Here is a 26028-nt window from a genome sequence, read left to right as displayed (position 1 = left end):
CCCTAACACTAAACCTAAAACTAACATATAACCATAACCCTAACATGAACAGTAACCCTAACCGTAACACTAAACATACCCTCAAACTCTAACCCTAAAACTTACCCTATCCCTAAACCTAACCCTAACCTTAAACCTAAAGCAATCCTAACCCTAAACTTAAGCTTTAACCCGAACCCTAACCCTAACCCTAACGCTAAACTCTAAGCCTAACCCAAACCCTAAGCCTAACTCTAACACTAACCCTAACACTAAACTGTAACCCGAACAATAAACCTAACAATAATCCTACCCTAACACTGAACCTACCTTCTAAAACTAATCCTAACACTTACCCTATCCCTAACACTAAGCCTAACCCTAAACTTAACCCTAACCGTAAAACTAACCTCTAACCCTAACCCTAACCCTAACTCTAACCCTAATGCCAAACCCTAATCCTAAACCTAAACCTTACCCTAAACTTAATCCTATCCCTAAACCTAATGCTAACCCTAACCCTAATCCTAAAACTAACACTAATGCTAACGCTAAACTCTAAGCCTAACCTTAACTGTAACCCTAACTGTAACTATAACCCTAATCCTAACACTAACATTAAATTCTAACCCTAAACCTAACCCTAACAATAACACTAACCCTAACACTAAACCTACCCTATTACCCTAATACTAACCCATATCCTATCCCTAACCCTAAGCCTAAACCTAAAACTAACCCTAACACTAACGCCAATAGTAACCCTAAACCTTAAACCTAACCCTAAAACTATCACTACCCCTAAACGTAACACAAACCCTAACCCTAATCCTAAGCTAAAACTAACTTCTAACCCTAACCCTACCCTTACCCTAAACCTCAACCTAACCTAACCACAACCCAAAAGCTTTAACTCTTACCCTAACCCTATCCTTAACCCCAACCCTAATCCTAACCCAAAACCTAAGATTTAACACTAACCTGAACCCCAACACTAACACTAACGCTAGCCCTAAATCTAATGCTAACCTCTAACCCTAATCCAAACCCTAATACTAATGCTAACCCTAACCCTAACACTAACCCTAAACTCAAACCGTAATGGTAACCCTAATTCTAACACTAACCCTAAACTCTAACCCTAACCCTAACACTAACCCTAACCCTAAACCTAACTTCTAACCCTAACCTAACCCTAAAACTAAATCTGACCCTAACCCTAACGCTAAGCATCAACGTTAACACTAACCCTAAACACAAACCCTAAAACTAACCCTAACACTAACTCTAACCATAACAGTAACCCTAAACCTAATTGTAACCCTAACCCTAAAGGAAACCCTAAGCCTAAACCTAACCCACTCCCTAACACCTAGCCCCTAACCCTAATCCAAACCCTAACCCTAACTGTAACCCTAACCCTAAGCCTACAGCTAGCACTAACATCTAATCCTAACCTTAACCCTAACCCTAACCCTAACACTAAACCTAAACCTAACCCTAACCCTAAATTATAACACTAAAGATAAACCTAAACCAAACCCTCATCCTAACCCTAACACTTAACACTAACCCTAACCATAACTCTACTCCAACACTAACCTCTAAGTCTAACCCTAACCCTAACACTAACCCTAAGCCGAAACCTAACCTCTAACCCTAACCCTAACACTAACACTAACCCATATCTCTAACACTAACCCTAACCATAACCCTAACCTAACCCTAAATATAACCCTAAACTTAACCCAACCCTAACCCTAAACCTAACCCTAACCATAATCCATAACCCTAATCCTAACCCTAACCCTAAAACTAACCCTAATCGTAAAACTAAACTAACACTATCCCTTACCGTAACCCTAGCCAAATAGTAACCATAATCGGGAGCCTAACCCTAAACATATCCGTAACACCTAACCCTAACCCTAACCTGAACCCTAACCCCTAATGCCAAACTCTAATCCTAACCCTAAATCTAACCCTAACACTAGCACTAAACCTAACACTAACCATATCCCTAACACCTAACCCCTAACCCTGAGTCTAACCCTAACCCTAAACATAATGCTAAAACTAACCCTTATCCTAAAACTATCCCTAAACTTAACCCTTAACCTAACCGTAACCTAATCGTAACCCTAACACTAACCTTAACCCGAAGCCTAACCTTAACACTATCCCTAACACCTAACCCTTAAACCTAACCCAACCCTAACCCTAACACTAACCGTACTCCTAACCCTAACACTAAAGCTAAATCTAACATCTAACCATAACCCTAACCCTAAGAGTAACCCTAAAGTTAACACTAAACCTACCCTCCAACCCTAATCCTAACACTTACCCTATTCCTAAACCTAACCCTAACACTAACCCTAACCTTAAACCTAAACAAATCCTAACCCTAAACCTAAACTTTAACCTTAACACTAACCCTAACCCTAACCTCTAAGCCTAACCCTAACCCTAACCCTAACCCTAACCCTAACCCTAACCCAAACACTACACTCTAAACCTAACAATAAACCTAACAATAAGCCTACCCTAACACTAAACCGGCCCTCTAACCCTAATTCTAACACTTACCCTATACCTAACACTAAGCCTAACCCTAAACTGAACCCTAAACCTAAAACTAACCCTAACCCTAACGCTAACCATAACCCTAAACCCTAACACTAACCCTAACACTGTCACAAACCCTAACCCTAACCCAAACGCAAACCCTAACCTTAACCCTAACCATAATTCTAACGCTAAACCTAACCTTAAAGTCTTAACCTAACACTAACCCTAACCTTAAATCTAACGCTAACCTCTCACCCTATCACTAACCCTAACCGTAACCTAACCCTAAACGCGTACCGTAACCCTAACCATAAATCTAACGCTAACCCTAAACTCTAAACCTAAGCCTAAGCCTAAACCTAACCCTAACCCTCAAACTGACTTCTAACCCTAAACCTAACCTTTACCTCTAACCGTAACCCTAACCTTAACCCTAACCCTAATGCTAACACTAACCATAAACCCTAACCCTAAAACTAACCCTAAAACTAACTCTAACCATAACACTAACCCTAAACGTAACCGTAACACTAACCCTAAGCGTTACCTTAAGCCTAACCTAACTCTCTCCCTAACACCTAACTCCTAACCCTAACCCTAACCCTAAACCCAACCCAAAACCTACACCTAACTGTAACAGTACCCTAATGCTAAAACTAACCCTAAAGTCTAACCCAAAAACTAACTCTAACCCTAAAACTAACCATAAACCTAATGGTAACACTAACCCTAAGCATTATCCCAAGTCTAAACCTAACCCACTCCCTAACACCTAACTCCTAAACCTAACCCTAGAACCTAACCCTAACCCTAACCATAACCCTAACCCTAATCCTACACCTAACCGTAACTTCTAAGCCTAACCTCAACCCTAACCCCAAGCCTAAACCTAAACCTAACCCTAACCCTAAACTATAACACTAAGCCTAAACATAAACCTAACCCTAGCCCTAAACTCTAACCCTAACCCTAACACTACCCCTAACACTAACCTCTAACACTAACCCTAAACCTAACACTAACACTAAGCCTAAGACTAACCTCTAACCCTAACCTTAACCCTAACCCTAAGCCTAAGAATAAGCCTAACGCTATCCCTAACTCTAACCATCTAACCCTAACCCTAACCCTTAAGCTAACCCTATAACCTAACCATTAACCCTAAACGTAACTCTAAAACTAACCCTAGCCCTAACCCTAACTCATACCTCTAACCCTAAACCTAACCCTAAACCTAACCCTAACCCTAACCCTAACCCTAACCAAACACTAACCCTAAACCTAAAACTAAACATAATCCATAACCCTAATCCTAACCCTAACCCAAATCCTAACCCTAACACATACCTCTAATCCTAACCATATCAATAACCCTAAACCTAACCCTAACACCAAACCTATCACTTACACTAAACCTAACACTAACCCTAAACCTAATGCTAACCCTAACACCAAACCCTAATTGTTAACCCTAACTGAAACCCTAATCCTAACCCTACCCTAAAACCTAAGGCTAACACTAACCAGAATCCTAAAATTAACACTAACCCTAACTCTTACCGCAACCCTAACCTAAACGTAACCATAACACTAACCGTAACCCGAAGCCTGACCCTAACCCTATCCCTAACACTTAACCTCTAAACCTAAACCTAAACCTAAAGCTAATCCTAAACCTAACACTGTAACCATTATCCTAACCTTATCCTTAAACCGAACCCTAATCCTAACCCAAAACCTAAGCTTTACCACTAATCCGAACCGTAACCTTAACACTAACACTAACACTAACCATAAATTTAACGCTAACCTCTAACCCTAACACAACCCAAACCCTAAACCTAATACTAACCCTAACTCTAACCCTAACCCTAACCCTAACCCTAACCCTAAACTCGAACCGTAACACTAACTCTAACACTGACCCTAACCTCTAACCCAAACCCTAACACTAACCCTAACATTAAACCTAACCCTGAACCTAAACCTGACCCTAACCCTAATGCTAACCCTTAACATTAACACTAACCTTAAACCTTAACCCTAAAACTAACCCTAACACTAACTCTAACAGTAACAGTAAACCTAAACCTAATCGTAACCCTAACCGTAGCCGTAAGCCTAAGCCTAAAGCTAACCTTCTCTGTAACACCTAACCCCTAACCTTAAACCTAACCCTAACTCTAATGCAAAGCCTAACACTAACCGTAACAATAACCCTAAGCCTACACCTAGCACTAACTTCTAATCCTAACCTTAACCCTAAACCTAACCCTAACCCTAGCCCTAACCATAACCATAAACTATAACACTAAAGCTATACATAAACCTAACCTTCACCCTAACCGTTACCTTGAACACTAAACCTAACCCTAACCGTACTCCTAACACTAACCTCTAACTTAAAACCTAACCCTAAGTGGAAAACTAAACTCTAACCCTAACCCTAACACTAACCCTAACCCATATCTCTAACCCTAACTCTAACCCTATACTTAAACCTAAACATAACCCTGAACTTAACTCAACCCTAACCCTAAACATAACCCTAACCATAATCTATAACCCTAATTCTAACCCTAAACCTAAACCTAACACTAACCCTAATCCTAAAACTAGCACTAACCCTTACCATAACCCTAAACTAATCGTAACCCTAACCCTAACCGTAAAACGAAGCCTAACCCTAAACATATCCCTAACACCTAACACCTAAACCTAACACTAACCCTAACCTGAACCGTAACCCCTAACGTGAAACTCTAACCCTAACCCTAAACCTAACCCTATCACTAACCCTAATGCTAACCCTAAACCTAACACTGTCCTTAACAGCTAACCCCTAACCCTAAGCCTAACCCTAGCCCTAACCATAACGCTAAAACTAACCCTTAATCTAAAACTATCCCTAAACCTAACCCTTACCCTAACCCTAACCTAATCATAACCCTAAAACTAATTTTAACCCGAAGCCTAACCTTATCCCTATCCCTACCAACTAACCCCTAAACCTAAGCCTAACCCTACTCCGAACCCTAACACTAAACCTAATGCTAACATCTAAACTTAACCCTAACCCTAGCAGTAACCCTAACTGTAACACTAAACCTATCCTCCAAACCTAATCGTAACACTTACCCTATCCCTAAACCGAACACTAACTCGAACCCTAACCCTAACCCTAACCTTAAACCTAAACCAATCTGAACCCTAAACCTAAGCTTTAACACATACTCTAACCCTAACACTAACTTCTAAGCCTATCCCTAACCCTAACCCTAACCCTAACACTAACACTAAACTCTAACCCTAACAATAAACCTAACAGTAATCCTACCCTAACACTAAACCTACCTTCTAACCCTAATCCTAACACTTAACCTATCCCTAACACTAAGCCTAATCCTAAACCTAACCCTAAACCTAAAACTAACCCTAACCCTAACGCTAACGATAACCCGAAACCCTAACCCTAACCCTAACACTATCACTAACCGTAACACGAACCCTAGCCCTATCCCTAAACCTAAACATAACCCTAATCCAAACCTATCTTTTAAACCTAAACCTAACCCTAAACTTAAACGTGAACCTAACCCTAAACATAACACTAAAGCTAACTTCTAAAGCTAAACCTAACCCTAATCCTAACCCTAGCCCTAACCCTAACCCTAACCCTAATGCTTTAACCCTGCCCTTAACCTAACCTTAACCCTAACCATAATTATAACACTGAACCTAAGATTATGTGTAACCCTAATTGTAAACCTAACCCTAACCATAAAGCAAACGTTAACTTCTAACCCTAGCCCTAACCCTAACCCTAACATTAACACTAAACCTAAACGCAAACTGTAACCCTAACAACAACTCGGACACTCACCCTAACCTCTAACCCTAAGCCTAAGCCTAACCCTGACCCTAAGACTAAAACTAACTGCTAACCCTAACCCTAAACCTAAACCTAAACCAACACCTAACCCTAATCCTAAACCTAATGCTAACACTAACCCTAAAACTAACTCTAACCCTAAAACTAACCCTAAACCTAACTGGAACACTAATCCTAAGCATTATCTTAAGCCTAAACATAACTCTCTCCCTAACACCTAACTCATAACCCTAACCCTAAAACTAACTTCTAACCCTAACCCTAAACCTAAACCTAAACCTACACCTAACCCTAAACCTAACCTTAATGCTAACAGTAACCCTAAAACCTAACCCTAAAACTAACCCTAAAACTAACTCTAACCATAACACTAACCCTAAACCTAACTGTAACACTAACCCTAAGCATTAAGCTAAACCTAAACCTAAGCCTCTCCCTAACACCTAACTCCTTACCATAACGCTAACCCTAACTCTAACCATAAAACTAACCCTAAGGCTACACCTAACCCTAACTTCTAATCCTAAACTTAACCCTAACCCTAACCCTAACCCTAACTCTAGCCATAACCTCTAAACCTAACCCTAACCCTAATGCTAACGCCAAACCCTAATCATATCCCTAGCCCTAACCCTAAGAGTAACCCTAAATCTAAACCCAATGCTATCCCTAAACCTAACCCTAACCCTGTCTAACCCTAACCATAACCTGAACCGTAACCCTATCCATTACCGTAACACTAACCTCTAACCCTAAACTTAGCCCTATACCTAACCCTAAGCCTAAACCAAAAACTAACCCTAAACATGAACCTAACCCTAACACTAACCTCTAAACTTAACGCTAACCCTAACCCTAAAACTAATCCTAACACTAAACCTAACTTCCAACCCTAATCCTAAAACTAATTGTAATTCTAAACCTTACCCTAACCGTAACACTAACCCTAATGCCAAACCCTAATTGTAACCCTAACACTAACCCTAAACCTAACACTACCCTAAAACCTAACGCTAACATTAACCGTAATCCTAAAATTAACACTAACCCTAACACTTACCCTAACCCTAACCTAAACGTAAACATAACCCTAACCGTAACCCGAAGCCTAACACTAACCCTATCACTAACACCTCACCTCTAAACCTAAACCTAACCCTAATGCTAATCCTAACCCTAACATTAACATTAAACCTAACCCTAACCATAACCCTAGCCCTAACCCTAAACCTAACAATAAATTAAGCCTAACACTAAACCTATCCTCTAACTCTAATCCCAAGCCTTATTCTGTCCCTAAACCTAATGCTAACCCTAACCCTAAACATGAACCTAACCCTAAACCTAACTCTAACTCTAACCCTAACCTTAAACCTAACCCTAACCTTAAACCTAACCGTAACACTAACCCGAACCATAACCCTAACTCTAACCCTCACACTAAATGCTAACTGTAACCCAAACCCTAACCCTAACCCTAATACTAAACTTAACTTCTAACCCTAATCCCTAATCCTAACCCTAAACCTCAACCTACATGTAACTGTAACCCTAACGACAAACACTAATACTAATCCTAACACTAACCCTAACCCTAATCCTAAACCTAACACTAACATAACCTTAACCCTAACCATAACCCTAACCTCTAAACCTCACCCTAAGCCTAACTCTAACCCTAACCCCAATCCTAAACCTTAATGCCAAAACCTAATCCTAACCCTAACCATAACCCTAACCCTAATCCTAAACCTAACCCTCTAACCATAACCCTAACCATAACCCAAACCTTAATCCTAACCCTAAGCCCAACCCTAACTATAAACCTAACCCTAATGCTAACACTAACACTAACCCTAACCCTAACCCTAACCCTAACACTAATACTAAACTCTAACCCTAACTGTAACACTAACAATAACCTAACCCTTACCCTAAACCTATCCTCTAACCCTAATCACAAGAGTTATTCTGTCCCTAAACCTAACCCTAACCCTAATCCTAAACATAAACCTAACCATAAACCTAACCCTAACTCTAACCCTAAACTTAAACCTAACCATAACACTAAACCTAACCCTAACCCTAACATTAACCCAACACTAATTTTAACTGTAACCCTAACCCTAACCCTAATACTAAACATAACTTCCTACCCTAATCCCTAATCCTAACAATAAACCTCACCTACACCTAACCATAATCCTAATGACAAACACTCATCCTAATCCTAACCCTAACCCTAACCCTAACCTTGAACCTAACACTAACCCTAACCCTAATCCTAACCATAACCCTAACCTCTAAACCGGACCCTAACCCTAACCCCAATCCTAAACCCTAATGCCAAAACCTAATCCTAACCCTAACCATAACCCTAACCCTAATCCTAAACCTAACCCTCTAACCCTAACCCTAACCATAACCCTAACCCTATACCTAACCCTAACTCTAACCATAACCTTAACCATAACACTAACCTTAATGCTAACCCTAAGCCTAACCCTATCTCTAAAACTAAACCTAATGCTAACACTAACCCTAACCCTAACATTAACACTAAACTCTTACACTAACACTAACAATAACCTAACCCTAACCCTAAACCTATCCTCTAACCCCAATCCCAAGCCTTCATCTGTCCCTTACCTTAACCCTAATCCTAACCTTAAACATAAACTTAACCTTAACACTAATCCTAAACTAACCCTAACCCTAAACTTAAATCTAACCCTAACACTAACCCTAAACCTAACCCTAACCCTAACACGAACTCTAAAACGAACCTCTAACCGTAAACCTAACTCTATCCCTAACCCTAATACTAAACTTAACTTCTAACCCTAACCCTAATCCTAACACTAAACCTCAACCTAAACCTGACAATAACACTAAAGACAAACACTAATACTAATCCTAACACTAACTCTAACCCTAAACCTAACACTAACCCCAAACCTAATCCTAAAAATATCCCTAACGTCTAACCCTAAAACTAACCCTAACCCTAGCCCTAACCCTAACACCAATCCTAAACCCTAACGCCAAACCCTAATCCTAACCCTAACCCTAATGCTAACACTAACCCTAACCTAAACCCTAAACCCAATCCTAACCCTAACCCTACCCTAACCCTAACACTGTCTAAACCTAACCCTAACCCTAACACTAACCCTAAACCTAAAATTAACCTCTAACAATAAGCTTAATCCTAAAATTAACCCTAACCCTATACCTAAACATAAACCCTAAACTTAACCATAACAATAACCCTACCGCTAACCCTAACACATAACTCTAACCCTAATGCTATCCCTAACCCTAACCCTAACACTAACCATAACTCTTACCCTAACACTAAAAATAACCCTAAATTCTAACCCTAAACCTAACCATAAAACTAACCCTAACTCTGTAACCCTAACCCTAATCCGAACAAGAACACGATCCATAACCGTAAACCTAAACCTAACCCTAACCATAAGCCTCACCCTAAGCCTAACCCAAATCCTAACCCTACCCGAACCCTAGCCCTAGCCCTAACCCTAACACTAACACTAACAATAATCCAAAAACTAATAATGACCCTAACCCTTACTGTAACCCTAACCTAATCATAACCCTAAACCTAACCATAAGACAGCCTAAACATAACCCTATCCATAACACCAAACCCCTAAACCTAACCCTAACCGTAACTGTAACACTAACCTTAATCTTAAGCCTAAGCTTAAACCTAACTCTAACACTAAACCTAATGCTAACACTAACCCTAACACTAACCCTAACATTAACACTAAACTCTGACCCTAACCCTAACAATAACCTAACCCTAAACCTATCCTCTAACCCTAATCCCAAGCTTTATTCTGTCACTAACTCAAACCCTAACCCTAACCCTAAACATAAACCTAACCGTAATCCTAACCGTAACACTAAAACTAACCCTAACCATAACACTAAACCTAACACTAACCTCTAACCATAAACCTAACTGTAACCTTAACCCTAATAGTAAACTTAACTTCTAACCCTAATCCCTAAATCTAATCCTAAACCTCAACCTACACCTAACCGTAACCCTAATGACAAACACTAATCCTAATCCTAACACTAACCCTAAACCTAACCCTCAACCTAACACTAACCCTAACCCTAATACTAACCATAACCCTAACCTCTAACACTAACCCTCACCCTAACCCTAAACTCAATCCTAAACCCTAACGCCAAACCCTAATGCTAACCCTAACCCTAACCCTATCCCTAACCCTAACCCAAATACTAAACCTAACTGTCTAAACCTAACCCTAACCATAATGCTAACCCTAACCCTAACCCTAAACCTAACACTAACCCTAACCCTAACCCCAATCCTAAACCCTAACGCCAAACCCTAATGCTAACCCTAACCCTAACCATAACCCAAATCCTAAACCTAACCCTCTAAACCTAACCTTAACCCTAATCCTAACCCTAACCCTAAACGTAACCCTAACCCTAACCAAAACCTTAATCGTAACACTAACCTTAACCCTAACCCTAAGCCTAACCATATTCTAACCCTAACCCTAATGCTAACACTAACCCAAAACCTAACCCTCATCCTAACACTAAACTCTAATCCTAACCCTAATAGTAACAATAACCTGACCCTAACCGTAAACCTATCTTCTAACCCTAATCCTAAGCCTTACTCTGTCCCTAACCCTAACCCTAATCCTAAACATAAACATAGACCTATCCCTAACCCTAAACCTTACCCTGACCCAACACTAACCCTAACCCTATCTTGAAACCTAAGCCTAACCCTAAAACTAACACTAACCATAACCCTAATGCAAACCCTAAACTCTAAGCCTAACCATAGCACTCACAATAACCTAACCCTAACACTGAACCTACCCTCTAACCTCAATACTGTCTTACTCTATCCCTAACCCTAACAATAACCCTAACCATAACCCTAACCCCAAACATAAATATAACCCTAATTCTAAACCTAACCATAACCTTACACCCTAACACTAACCCTAACACTATCCCCAACAGTAATCCTACAACTAACCCTAAACCTAAGCCTAAATCTAATCTTAACCGTAAGCCTAACACTAAACCTAAACCTAACCTCTAAGCCTATCCCTAACACTAAGCATAACACAAACCAACTTCTAACCCTATCCCTAACCCTAACTGTAAACATCAACGTAACCCTAACCCTAAACCTAGCCCTAAACCTAAACTTAACACTAAACCTTAAGCTAACCCCAACCCTATCCCTAACACCTAAACACTAAACCTAACCCTAACCCTAACCCTAAACGTAACCCTAATCCAACCCTAAACCCAACCCTAAACCTAACGCTAACCTAATCCTAAAACTAACTCTAACCCTAACCCTTACCCTAATCCTAACCTAATCATAACCGTAACCCTAACCATAACCCGAAGCCTAACCCTAACCCTATTGCTAACAACTAACCCATAAACATAACCCTAACCCTAACCTCAATACTAACCCTAACCCTAACCTTAACCATAATCCTAACCCTAACCCTAACCCTAACCCTAACTCTAACCCTAACCCTAACACTAACATAAACCCTAATACTAACCCTAACGCTAAAACTAAACTCTAACCCTAACGCTATCAATAACCCAAACCCTAACCCTCAACCTATCCTCTAACCCTAATCCTAACCCTTACCCTATCACTAAACGTAAACCTAACCCTAAACCTAAAACAAACCCTAACTCTAAAACTAACTGCAAACCTAAACCCTGCCCCTAAACCTAACACTACCCCTAACCCTAACCCTAACCCTAAACCTAACCCTAACCCTAATCCTAACCATAACCCTAAACATAACCCTAACCCTAAACATAAACATAAACCTAACACTAACCCTAACCATAACCTTAAATCCTAACAATAATCCTTACACTGTCCCCAACCCTAATCCTACAACTAACACTAAAGCTAACCCTAAAGCTAACCCTAACCTTAAATCTAACCATAACCCTAACCCCTAAACCTAAACCTAACACTAAGTCTTAAACAAAACTAACATCTAACACTAACCCTATCCCTAACCCTAAACCTCCACCTAACACTAACCTTAACCATAACCCTAAAGCTAACTTCAAACCCTAAGCCTAACACTAAACCTAAGGCTCAACCCTAACCCTAACCATAACTCTAACCTCTAAGCCTAACCCTATCACTTATTGTAACCCTAACCCTAATCGTAACACTAAATGTAATGCTAACAGCTAACCAAAACCCTAACCCTAACCCTAATCCTAACGCTAAACCTAACCCTAGACTCGAATCGTAACCATAAACCAAACCCTAACCCTAACACTAAACTCTAACCCTAACCCTTCCCCCTACCCTATCCCTTACATAACCCTAATACTAACCCTAAGCCTATCCTCTAACACTATTCCTAACCCTTACCCTATACCTAAACCTAAGCCTAAACCTAACCCTATACCTAAACCTAAGCCTAAACCTAACCCTATACCTAAACCTAAGCCTAAACCTAACCCTATACCTAAACCTAACCATAAGCCTAAAACTAACCGTAACCCTAAAGCGTAACCCTAACACTAAAACTAACCGTAACACTAAACCTAACACAATCCCTAACCCTAACCATAACCATAACCATAACTGTAACCCAAAATCTAAAGCTAACCTCTAACCATAAACCTAACCCTAACCCTAACGCTAACCCTAAGCCTAAAGTCAAACAGTAACCGTAACACTAATTCGAACCCTCACCCTAACCTCTAACGCTAACCCTAACTCTAACCTTAACCCTAAACACTAAACCTAACACTAAACCTAACCCTAAACCTAAACTTAAGCATAACCCTAGCCCTAACCCAAACACTAACACTAACACTAACTCAAACCTAACTTGTAACCCTAACCCTAAACCCTAACCCAAAACTAACCCTAACACTAACTCTAACCCTAACAATATCCCTAAACCTAATCATAACCCTAACCCTAACCCTAACCCTAACCCTAATCCTAAGCCTTACTCTATCCCTAACCCTAACCCCAACCCTAAACATAAACCTAACCGTAACACTAACCCTAACCATAACCCTAAACCCTAACATTAACCCTAACACTATTCCCAACCCTAAACCTAACACAAAACCTAACCCTAAGCCTAACCCTAACCGTAACTCTAACACTAACAGTAACCTCTAACCCTAACCCTAACACTAACACTAACCCTAACACAAACCTAACTTCTACCCAGAACCCTAACCCTAAACCTAACCCTAAACATAAAACTAACCATAACCCTAACTGCAAGCATAACCCTAAACCCTAACACTAACACTAACACTATCCCCAAACCTAACCCTACCCTAACCCTAACCCTCATCCTTAAGCTAACCCTACCACTATCCCTAAAACCTAACCACTAACCCTAACCCTAACCCTAAACATAACCCTAACACTAACCCTAACCGTAACACTGACCCTAAACTAAACCTAAACCTAACCCTAACTGTAAGCCTAACCCTAACCCTAACACTAACACTAACCCTAACACTAACACTAACACTAAACTCTAACCCTAAACCTAACCCTAACCCTAACCCTAAACCTAGCCTCCAAACCTAATCCTAACCCTTACCAATCACTAACCCTAAACGAAACAATAACCCTAAACCTAACACTAACATAAACAGAACCCTAACGCTACCTCTAACTGAAAACCTAAACCCTAACACTAACCCTAACAGTATCCCAAACCCTAACCCAAAACCTAACCCTAACCCTAAAAGTAATCCTATCCGTAACCCTAACCCTAACCCTAACCCTAACCCTAACCCTAACACTAAACCTAAACCTAACCCTAATTATAACACTAAAGATAAACCTAAACAAAACCCTCACCCTAACCCTAACCCTGAACACTAACCCTAACCATAACTCTACTCCAACACTAACCTCTAACTCTAACCCTAACCCGAACACTAACCCTAAGCTGAAACCTAACCTCTAAACCTAACCCTAGCACTAACACTAACACATATCTCTAACACTAACCCTAAGCCTAACCCTAAACATAACCCTAAACTTAACCCAACCCTAACCCTAAACCTAACCCTAACCATAATACATAACCCTAATACTAATCCTAACACTAAACCTAAGCCGAAACCTAACCTCTAAACCTAACCCTAACACTAACACTAACCCATATCTCTAACACTAACCATAACCCTAACCCTAAACATAACCCTAAACTTAACCCAACCCTAACCCTAAACCTAACCCTAACCATAATCCATAACCCTAATCCTAACCCTAACCCTAACACTAACCCTAATCGTAAAACTAAACTAACACTAACCCTTACCGTAACACTGGCCAAATAGTAACCCTAACCGTAACCATACTCGGGAGCCTAACCCTAAACCTATCGATATCACCTAACCCCTAAACCTAACCCGAACCCGAACCCGAACCCTAACTCCTAATGCCAAACTCTAATCCTAACCCTAAATCTAACCCTAACACTAGCACTAACCCTAATCCTAACCCTATCCCTAACAACTAAACCCTAACCCTAAGTCTAAACCTAACCCTAAACAAAATGCTAATACTAACCCTTATCCTAAAACTATCGCTAAACCTAACCCTTACCCTAACCGTAACCTAATCGTAACCCTAACACTAATCTTAATCCAAAGCCTAACCTTAACCCTATCCCTACCACCTAACCCTTAAACCTAACCCAACTCTAACCCTAACCCTAACCCTACTCCTAACCCTAACACTAAACCTAAACCTAACATCTAACCATAACCCTAACCCTAACAGTAATCCTAAAGGTAACACTAAACCTACCCTCCAACCCTAATCCTAACACTTACCCTATTTCTAAACCTAACCCTAACCTTAAACCTAAACCAATCCTAACCCTAAACCTAAACTTTAACCTGAACACTAACCCTAACCCTAACCTCTAAGCCTAACCCTAACCCTGAACCTAACCCTAACACTACACTCTAACCCTAATGATAAACCTAACAATAAGCCTACCCTAACACTAAACCTGCCCTCTAACCCTAATTCTAACCCTTACCCTATGCCTAACACTAAGCCTAACCCTAAACTGAACCCTAAACCTAAAACTAACCCTAACCCTAACACTAACCATAACCCTACACCCTAACCCTAACCCTAACACTATTACTAACCCTAACCCTAACCCAAACGCTAACCCTAACCTTAACCCTAACCATAATTCTAACGCTAAAACTAACCTTAAAGTCTAACTCTAACACTAACCCTAACCATAAATCTAATGCTAACCCCTAACCGTATCATTAACCCAAAACGTAACCTTCCCTAAATGCGAACCGTAACCCTAACCGTAAATCTAACACTAACCCTAATCTCTAAACCTAAGCCTAAGCCTAAACCTAACCCTAATCCTCAAACTGACTTCTAACCCTAACCCTAAACCATACCTCTAACCGTAACCCTCACCTTAACCCTAACCCTCATGCTAACACTAACCCTAAACCCTAACCCTAAAACTAACCCTAAAACTAACTCTAACCATAACACTAACCCTAAATGTAACCGTTGTAACACTAACCCTAAACGTTACCTTAAGCCTAAACCTAACACTCTCCCTAACACCTAACCCCTAACCCTAACCCTAACCCTAAACTCAACCCAAAACCTACACCTAACCGTACCACTACCCTAATGCTAACACTAACCCTAAAGGCTAACCCAAAAACTAAATCTAACCCTAAAATTAACCCTAAACCTAACGGTAACACTAAACCTAAGCATTATTGCAAGTCTAAACCTAACCCTCTCCCTAACACCTAACTCCTAAACCTAACCCTAAACCTAACCCTAACCTTAACCATAACCCTAACCCTAATCCTACACCTAACCCTAACTTCCAATCCTAACCTGAACCCTAAACCTAAACCTAACCCTAAACCTAAACCTAACCCTAACCCTAAACTATAACACTAAACCTAAACCTAAGGCTAACCCTAGCCCTAAACTCTATGCCTAACCCTAACACTACCCCTAACACTAACCTCTAACTCTAACCCTAAACCTAACACTAACACTAAGCCTAAGACTAACCTCTAAACCTAAGCTTAAGAATAAGCCTAATGCTATCCCTAACGCTAACCATCTAACCCTAACCCTAACCCTTAAGCTAACCCTATAACCTAACCATAAACCCTAAATGTAACTCTAACACTAACACTAACCCTAACTCATACCTATAACCCTAAACCTAACCTTAAAAATAACCCTAACCCTAACCAAACACTAAAACTAAACCTAAAACTAAACATAATCCATAACCCTAATCCTAACCCTAACCCAAATCTTAACCCTAACACATACCTCTAATCCTAACCATATCCCTAACCCTAAACCTAACCCTAACACCAAACCTATCACTTACACTAAACCTAACACTAACCCTAAATCTAATGCTAAACCTAACACCAAACCCTAATCATAACCCTAACCGAAACCCTAATCCTAACCCTACCACAAAACCTAATGCTAACACTAACCATAATCCTAAAATTAACAATAACCCTAACTCTTACCGTAACCCTAACCTAAACATAACCATCACACTAACCAATTCGAAGCCTGACCCTAACCCTATCCCTAACACTTAACCTCTAAACCTAAACCTAAACATAATGCTAATCCTAAACCTAACCATAACACTAACCCTAACCCTAACCCTAAACCTAACCCTAAACCTACCCCTAAACCTAATGCTAACCCTAACCCTAATCCTAAAACTAACACTAATCCTAACCTCTAAGCCTAACCCTAACCGTAACCCTAACCATAACTGTAACTCTAATCCTAACACTAACACTAAATTCTAATCCTAACCCTAACACTAACAATAACTCGAACCCTCACACAAAACCTACCCTCAAACCCTAATTCTAACCCTTATCCTATCCCTAACACTAAGCCTAAACATAAACCTAACCCTAAACCTAAAACGAACCCAAACCCTAATGCTAACTGTAACCCTAAACCTTAACCCTAACCCTAAAACTATCACTACCCCTAACCGTAACACTAACCCTAACCCTAAACCTAAGACAAACTAACTTCTAACCCTAACCCTAAACCTAAACGAAAACCTAACCATAACCCTAAAGCTATCTTTTAACCCTAACCCTAAAACTAATCCTAAACCTAACGCTGTAACCATTACCCTAAACCTATCCTTAACCCGAACTCTAATCCTAACCCAAAACCTAAGCTTTAACACTAATCCAAACCCTAAACCTAACACTAACCCTAACGCTAACCATAAATTTAACGCTAACCTCTAACCCTAACACAAACCCAAACCCTAACCCTAATACTAACCCTATCTCTAACCCTAACACTAACCCTAACCCTAAACTCGAACCGTAACCGTAACCCTAACTCTAACACTAACCCTAACCTCAACTCAAACGCTAACACTAACCCTAACCCTAAACCTAACCCTAAACCTAAACCTGACACTAACCCTAATGCTAACCCTTAACGTTAACACTAACCCTAAACCTTAACCCTAAAACTAACCCTAACACTAACTCTAACAGTAACAGTAAACCTAAACCTAATCGTAATCCTAACCCTAGCCGTAACCCTAAGCCTAAAGCCTACCTTCTCTGTAACACCTAGCCCCTAACCTTAACCGTAACCCTAATTCTAATGCAAAGCCTAACCCTAACTGTAACACTAACCCTAAGCCTACACCTAGCATTAAATTCTAACCCTAACCTTAACCCTAACCCTAACCCTAACCCTAGCCCTAAATATAACCATAAAGTATAACACTAAAGCTAAACCTAAACCTAACCCTCACCCTATCCCTTACCCTGAACACTAATCCTAACCCTAACTGTACTCCTAACACTAACCTCTAACTTTAAGCAGAACCCTAACACTAACCGTAAGCGGAAAACTAAACTCTAACCCTAACCCTAACACTAACCCTAACCCATACCTCTAACACTAACCCTAAAACTAAACCTAACCCTAAACATAACCCTGAAATTAACAAAAACCTAACCCTAAACATAACCCTAACCATAATCTATAACCCTAATCCTAACCCTAAACCTAAACCTAACACTAACCCTAATCCTAAAACTAACACTAACACTAACCCTTACCATAACTCTAACCTAATCGTAACCCTAGCCCTAACCGTAACACGAAGCCTAACCCTAAACCTATCCCTAACACCTAAACACTAAACCTAACACTAACCCTAACCCGAACCGTAACCCCTAACGTGAAACTCTAAGCCTAACCCTAAACCTAACCCTAACACTAACCCTAACGCTAACCCTAAACCTAACACTATCCTTAACATCTGACCCCTAACCCTAAGCCTAAACCTAATGCTAAAATTAACCCTTATCCTAAAACTATCCCTAAACCTAACCCTTACCCTAACCCTAACCTATTCATAACCCTAACACTAACCTTAACCCGAAGCCTAACTTTATCCCTATCCCTACCACCTAACCCCTAAACCGAACCCTAACCCTACTCCTAACCCTAACACTAAACCTAATGCTAAAATCTAACCATAACCCTAACCCTAACAGTAACCCTAACTGTAACACTAAACCTATCCTCCAAACCTAATCGTAACACTTACCCTATCCCTAAACCTAACACTAACCCTAACCCTAACCCTAAACTTAAACCTAAAACAATCCAAACCTTAAACCTAAGCTTTAACACACACTCTAACCCTAACACTAACCTCTAAGCCTATCCCTAACACTTACCCTAACCCTAACATTAACACTAAACTCTAACCTTACAGTAAACCTAACAGTAATCCTACCCTAACACTATAGCTAACCTCTAACCCTAATCCTAACACTTACCCTATCCCTAACACTAAGCCTAACCCTAAACCTAACCCTAAACTTAAAACTAACCCTAACCCTAATGCTAACGATAACCCTAAACACTAACCCTAACCCTAACACTATTGCTAACCGTAACAGTAACCCTAACCCTATCTGTAAACCTAAAAATAACCCTAACCCAAACCTATCTTTTAACCCTAAACCTAACCCTAAACTTAAACCTGAACCTAACCCTAACCATAACACTAAAGCTAACTTCTAACCCAAAACCTAACCCTAACACTAACCCTAACCCTAATGCTTTAACCCTACCCTTAACCCTAACCTTAACCCTACCCATATAACCATCATAACGCTGAACCTAAGCTTAAAGTGTAAGCCTAACCGTAAACCTAACCCTAACCATAAATCAAATGTCAACTTCTAACACTAACACTAACACTAACACTAAACTTAAACACGAACTGTAACCCTAACCCCAACTCTAACACTCACCCTAACCTCTAACACTAATCCTAAGCCTAACCCTGACCCTAAACCTAAAACTAACTGCTAACCCTAACCCTAAACCTAAACCTAAACCTACACCTAACCCTAAACCTAAACCTAACGCTAACACTAACCCTAACCCTAAAACTAACCCTAAAACTAACTCTAACCCTAACACTAACCCTAAACCTAACCGTAACACTAATCCTAAGCGTTATCTTAGCCTAAACCTAACTCTCTCCCTAACACCTAACTCATAACCCTAACCCTAAAACTAACTTCTAATCCTAACCCTAACCCTAACCCTAATGCTTTAACCCTACCCTTAAACCTAACCTTAACCCTAACCATAATTATTACGCTGAACCAAAGCTTAAAGTGTAACCCTAATCGTAAACCTAACCCTAACCATAAATCATTGTCAACTTCTAACCCTAACACTAACACTAACACTAACACTAACACTAACACTAAACTTAAACACGAACTGTAACCCTAACCCCAACTCTAACACTCACCCTAACCACTAACACTAATCCTAAGGCTAACCCTGACCCTAAACCTAAAACTAACTGCTAAACCTAACCCTAACCCTAAACCTAAACCTAAACCTACACCTAACCCTCAACCTAAACCTAACGCTCACACTAACCCTAACCCTAAAACTAACCCTAAAACTAACTCTAACCCTAACACTAACCCTAAACCTAACCGTAACACTAATCCTAAGCGTTATCTATGCCTAAACCTAACTCTCTCCCTAACACCTAACTCATAACCCTAACCCTAAAACTAACTTCTAAACCTAACCCTAACCCTAAACCTAAACCTAAACCTACACCTAACCCTAAACCTAACCTTAATGCTAGCAGTAACCCTAAAACCTAACCCTAAAACTAACCCTAAAAATAACTCTAACCCTAACACTAACCCTAAACCTAACCGTAATACTAAACCCTAAGCATTACCCTAAACCTAAACATAAGCCTCTCCCTAACACCTAACTCCTAACCATAACAATAACCCTAACCTTAACCGTAACCCTAACCCTAAGGCTACACCTAACCCTAACTTCTAATAATAACCTTAACCCAAACCCTAACCCTAAACCTAAACCTAACCCTAACCCTAACCCTAAACTATAACACTAAACCTAACCCTAAGCCTAACCCTAAACTCTAACCCTAACCCTAACCCTAACACTAACCTCTAACTCTAACCCTAAACCTAACACTATCCCAAAGCCTAAACCTAACCTCTCACACTAACCTCTCACCCTAACCCTAAGCCTAACAGTAAGCCTAACGCTATCCCTAACGATAAGCCTCTAACCTTAACCCTAACCCTAAAGCTAACCCTATCCCTAACCATAAACCCTAAACCTAACTCTAACCGTAACACTAACGCTAACCCTAACTCATACCTCTAACCCTAAATCTAACCCTAAACATAACGCTAACCCTAACCAAACACTAACCCTAAACCTAACACTAAACATAATCAATAACCTTAATCCCAAACGTAAACCAAATCCTAACCCTAACACATACCTCTAATCCTAACCTTATCCCTAACCCTAAACCTAACCCTAACACCAAACCTATCACTTACACCAAACCTAACACTAACCCTAAAGTCTAACAACCCTAATCCTAACCCTAAATCTAACAATAATGCTACCTTCTAACCCCAACCCTCTCCCAAAACCAAACCCTAAATATATCCCTAACTCTAGCCCTAACCTCTAAACCTACCCCTAACCCTAATGCTAATGCCAAACCCTAATCATATCCCTAGCCCTAACCCTAAGAGTAACCCTAAATCTAAACCCAATGCTATCCCTAAACCTAACCCTAACCCTAACCCTGTCTAACCCTAACCATAACCTGAACCGTAACCCTATCCATTACCGTAACACTAACCTCTAACCCTAAACTTAGCCCTATGCCTAACCCTAAACCTAAACCTAAAACTAACCCTAAGCATGAACCTAACCCTAACACTAACCTCTAACCTTAACACTAACACTAACCCTAAAACTAACCCTAACACTAAACCTAGCTTCTAACCCTAATCCTAAAACTAATTGTAATTCTAAACCTTACCCTAACCGTAACACTAACCCTAATGCCAAACCCTAATTGTAACCCTAACCCTAACTCTAAACCTAACCCTACCCCAAAACCTAATGCTAACACTAACCGTAATCCTAAAATTAACACTAACCCTAATTCTTACCCTAACCCTAACTTAAACGTAAACATAACCCTAATCGTAACCCGAAGCCTAACCCTAACCCTATCACTAACACCTAACCTCTAAACCTAAACGTAAACCTAATGCTAACCCTAACCCTAACCGTAACACTAACCCTAACCCTAACCATAACCCTAGTCCTAACCCTAACCCTAACAATAACTTAAGCCTAACCCTAAACCTATCCTCTAACTCTAATCCCAAGCCTTATTCTGTCCCTAAACCTAATGCTAACCCTAACCCTAAACATGAACCTAACCCTAAACCTAACTCTAACTCTAACCCTAACCCTAAACCTAACCCTAACCTTAAACCTAACCGTAACACTAACCCTAACCATAACCCTAAGTCTAACCCTCACACTAAACGCTAACTGTAACCCAAACCCTAACCCTAACCCTAATACTAAACTTAACTTCTAACCCTAATCCCTAATCCTAACCCTAAACATCAACCTACAGGTAACCGTAACCCTAACGACAAACACTAATACTAATCCTAACACTAACCATAACCCTAAACCTAAACCTAACACTAACATAACCTTAATCCTAACCATAACCCTAACCTCTAAACCTTACCCTAACCCTAACCCTAACCCTAACCCCAATCCTAAACCTTAATGCCAAAACCTAATCCTAACCCTAACCATAACCCTAACCCTAATCCTAAACATAACCCTCTAACCATAACCCTAACCATAATCCAAACCTTAATCCTAACCCTAAGCCCAACCCTAACTCTAACCCTAACCCTAACGCTAATACTAACCCAAACCCTAACCCTAACACTAACCCTAACACTAATACTAAACTCTAACCCTAACCCTAACACTAACAATAACCTAACCCTAACCCTAAACCTATCCTCTAACACTAATCACAAGAGTTATTCTGTCCCTAAACCTAACCCTAACCCTAATCCTAAACATAAACCTAACCATAAACCTAACCCTAACTCTAACCCTAACCCTAACTCTAAACCTAACCCTAAACATAACCCTAAACTTAAACCTAACCATAACACTAACCCTAACCCTAACCCTAACCCTAACTCTAACCCAACACTAATTCTAACTGTAACCCTAACCCTAATACTAAGCATAACTTCTAACCCTAATCCCTAATCCTAACAATAAACCTCACCTACACCTAACTGTAATCCTAATGACAAACACTAATCCTAATCCTAACACTAACCCTAACCCTAATCCTAAACCCTAATGCCAAAACCTAATCCTAACGCTAACCATAAGCCTAACCCTAATCATAAACCTAACCCTCTAACCGTAACCCTAACCATAACCCTAACCCTATACCTAACCCTAACTCTAACCATAACCCTAACCATAACACTAACCTTAATGCTAACCCTAAGCCTAACCCTATCTCTAACACTAAACCTAACGCTAACCCTAACCCTAACCCTAACATTAACACTAAACTCTTACCCTAACACTAACAATAACCTAACCCTAACCCCAAACCTATGCTCTAACCCTAATCCCAAGCCTTATTCTGTCCCTAACCTTAACCTTAACCCTAACCCTAAACTTAACCTTAACACTAATCCTAAACCTAACACTAACCCTAAACCTAACCCTAAACTTAAATCTAACCATAACACTAACCCTAACCCTAACCCTAACCCTAACCCTAACCCGAACTCTAAAACTAACCTCTAAACGTAATCCTAACTCTATCCCTAACCCTAATACTAAATTTAACTTCTAACCCTAACCCTAATCCTAACACTAAACCTCAACCTAAACCTGACCATAACACTAAAGACAAACACTAATCCTAATCCTAATACTAACTCTAACCCTAAACCTAACACTAACCCTAACCCTAATCCTAACAATATCCCTAACCTCTAACCCTAACACTAACCCTAACCCTAGCCCTAACCCTAACACCAATCCTAAACCCTTACACCAAACCCTAATCCTAACCCTAACCCTAACGCTAACACTAACCTTAACCCTAACCCCAATCCTAACCCTAACCCTTCCCTAACCCTAACCCTGTCTAACCCTAACCCTAACACTAACACTAACTCTAACCCTAAAATTAACCTCTAACAATAAGCTTAATCCTAAAATTAACCCTAACCCTAACCCTAACCCTATCCTTAACCCTTTAACTCTTACCCTAACCCAATCCTTACGGGTAAGCTTTAACTCTTACCCTAACCCTATCCTTAACCCTAACCCTAATCCTAACCAAAAACTTAAGCTTTAACACTAACCCTAACACTAACGCTAACCGTAAATCCAATGCTAACCTCTAACCCTAACGCAAACCCTAACCCTAATCCTAAACCTAACACTAACACTAACCCTAACACTAACCCTAAACTCGAATCATAAGCGTAACACTAACTCTAACACTAACCCTAACTTCTAACCTTAACCCTCACACTAGCCCTAACCCTAAACCTAACTTCTAACCCTAACCCTAAACCTAAGTCTAAACCTAAACCGGACCCTAACCCTAATGCTAACCCTTAACTTTAACACTAACCATAAACCCTAACTCTAAAACTAACTGTAACACTAACTCTAACCCTAACAGTAACCCTAAACCTAATCATAACACTAACCCTAACCGTAACCCTAAGCCTAAACATAACCCTCTCCCTAACACCTAAACCCTAAACCTAACCCTAACCCTAAACCAAACCCTAACCCTAACCATAACACAAACCCTAAGCCTACACCTAGCACTAACGTCTAATCCTAACCTTAACCCTAAACCTAAACCTAAACATAAACCTAACCCAAACCATAAACTATAACACTAAAGCTAAACCTAAACCTAACTCTCACCCTAACCCTAACCCTGACAATAACCCTAACCCTACTCCTAAAACTAACTTCTAACTCTAACCACAACCCTAACACTAAGCCCAAACCTAACCTCTATCCCTAACCCTAACACTAACCCTAACCCATATCTCTAACCCCAAGCCTAACCGTAACCCTAAACAAATCCCTAAACTTAACCCAACCCTAAACCTAAACCTAACCCTAACCATAATACATAACCCTAATCCTAACCTTAAACCTAACCCTAACACTAACCCTAATCCTAAAACTAACACTAACACTAACCCTTACTGTAACCGTAACCTAAGCATAACCCTAACCCTAAATGTAACCCGAAGCCTAACCCTAAACCTATCCGTAACACCTAACCCCTAAACCTAACCCTAACCCTAACCCTAACCCTAACACTAACCCCTAATGCCAAATTCTAATCCTAACCCTAAACCTAACCCTAACACTAACTCTAACCCTATCCCTAACACCTAACCCCTAAGCCTAAGCCTAACCATAACCCAAAACATAGAACTAAAACTAACCTCTAACCCTAAAATTAATCCTAAACATAACCCTAACCCTAACCCTAACCCTAACTCTAAACCTAACGCCAAACCCTAATCCTAACCCTAAACCTTACCCTAACCTTAACCCTACCCCTAAACCTAACGCTAACCCTAACCCTAATCCTAAAACTAACACTAACCCTAACCCTAACCTCTAAGTCTAACCCTATCCATAACCCTAACCTTAACTCTAACCCTAATCCTAACACTAACACTAAATTCTAACCCTAACCCTAACCCTAAATATAACACTAACCCTAACGCTAAACCTACCCTATAACCCTAATACTAACCCTTATTCTATCCCTAACTCTGGGCCTAAACCTAAACCTAAAACTAAAACTAACCATAACCCTAACGCTAACCATAACCCTAAACCGTAAACCTAACCCTAAAACTATCACTACCCCCAACCATTACACAAACACTAACCCTAACGCTAAGCTAAAATTAACTTCTAACCCTAAACCTAACCCTAACCCTAAACCTCAACCTAACCCTAACCATAACCC

This window comes from Cavia porcellus, unplaced genomic scaffold (assembly GCF_034190915.1).
Source record: "Cavia porcellus strain 051 isolate PalLab524CR breed Dunkin Hartley unplaced genomic scaffold, mCavPor4.1 scaffold_11, whole genome shotgun sequence".
Classification (NCBI taxonomy): Eukaryota; Metazoa; Chordata; class Mammalia; order Rodentia; family Caviidae; genus Cavia; species Cavia porcellus.
The sequence above is the reverse complement of the archived record's forward strand: the minus strand, read 5'-3'. Positions refer to the sequence as shown.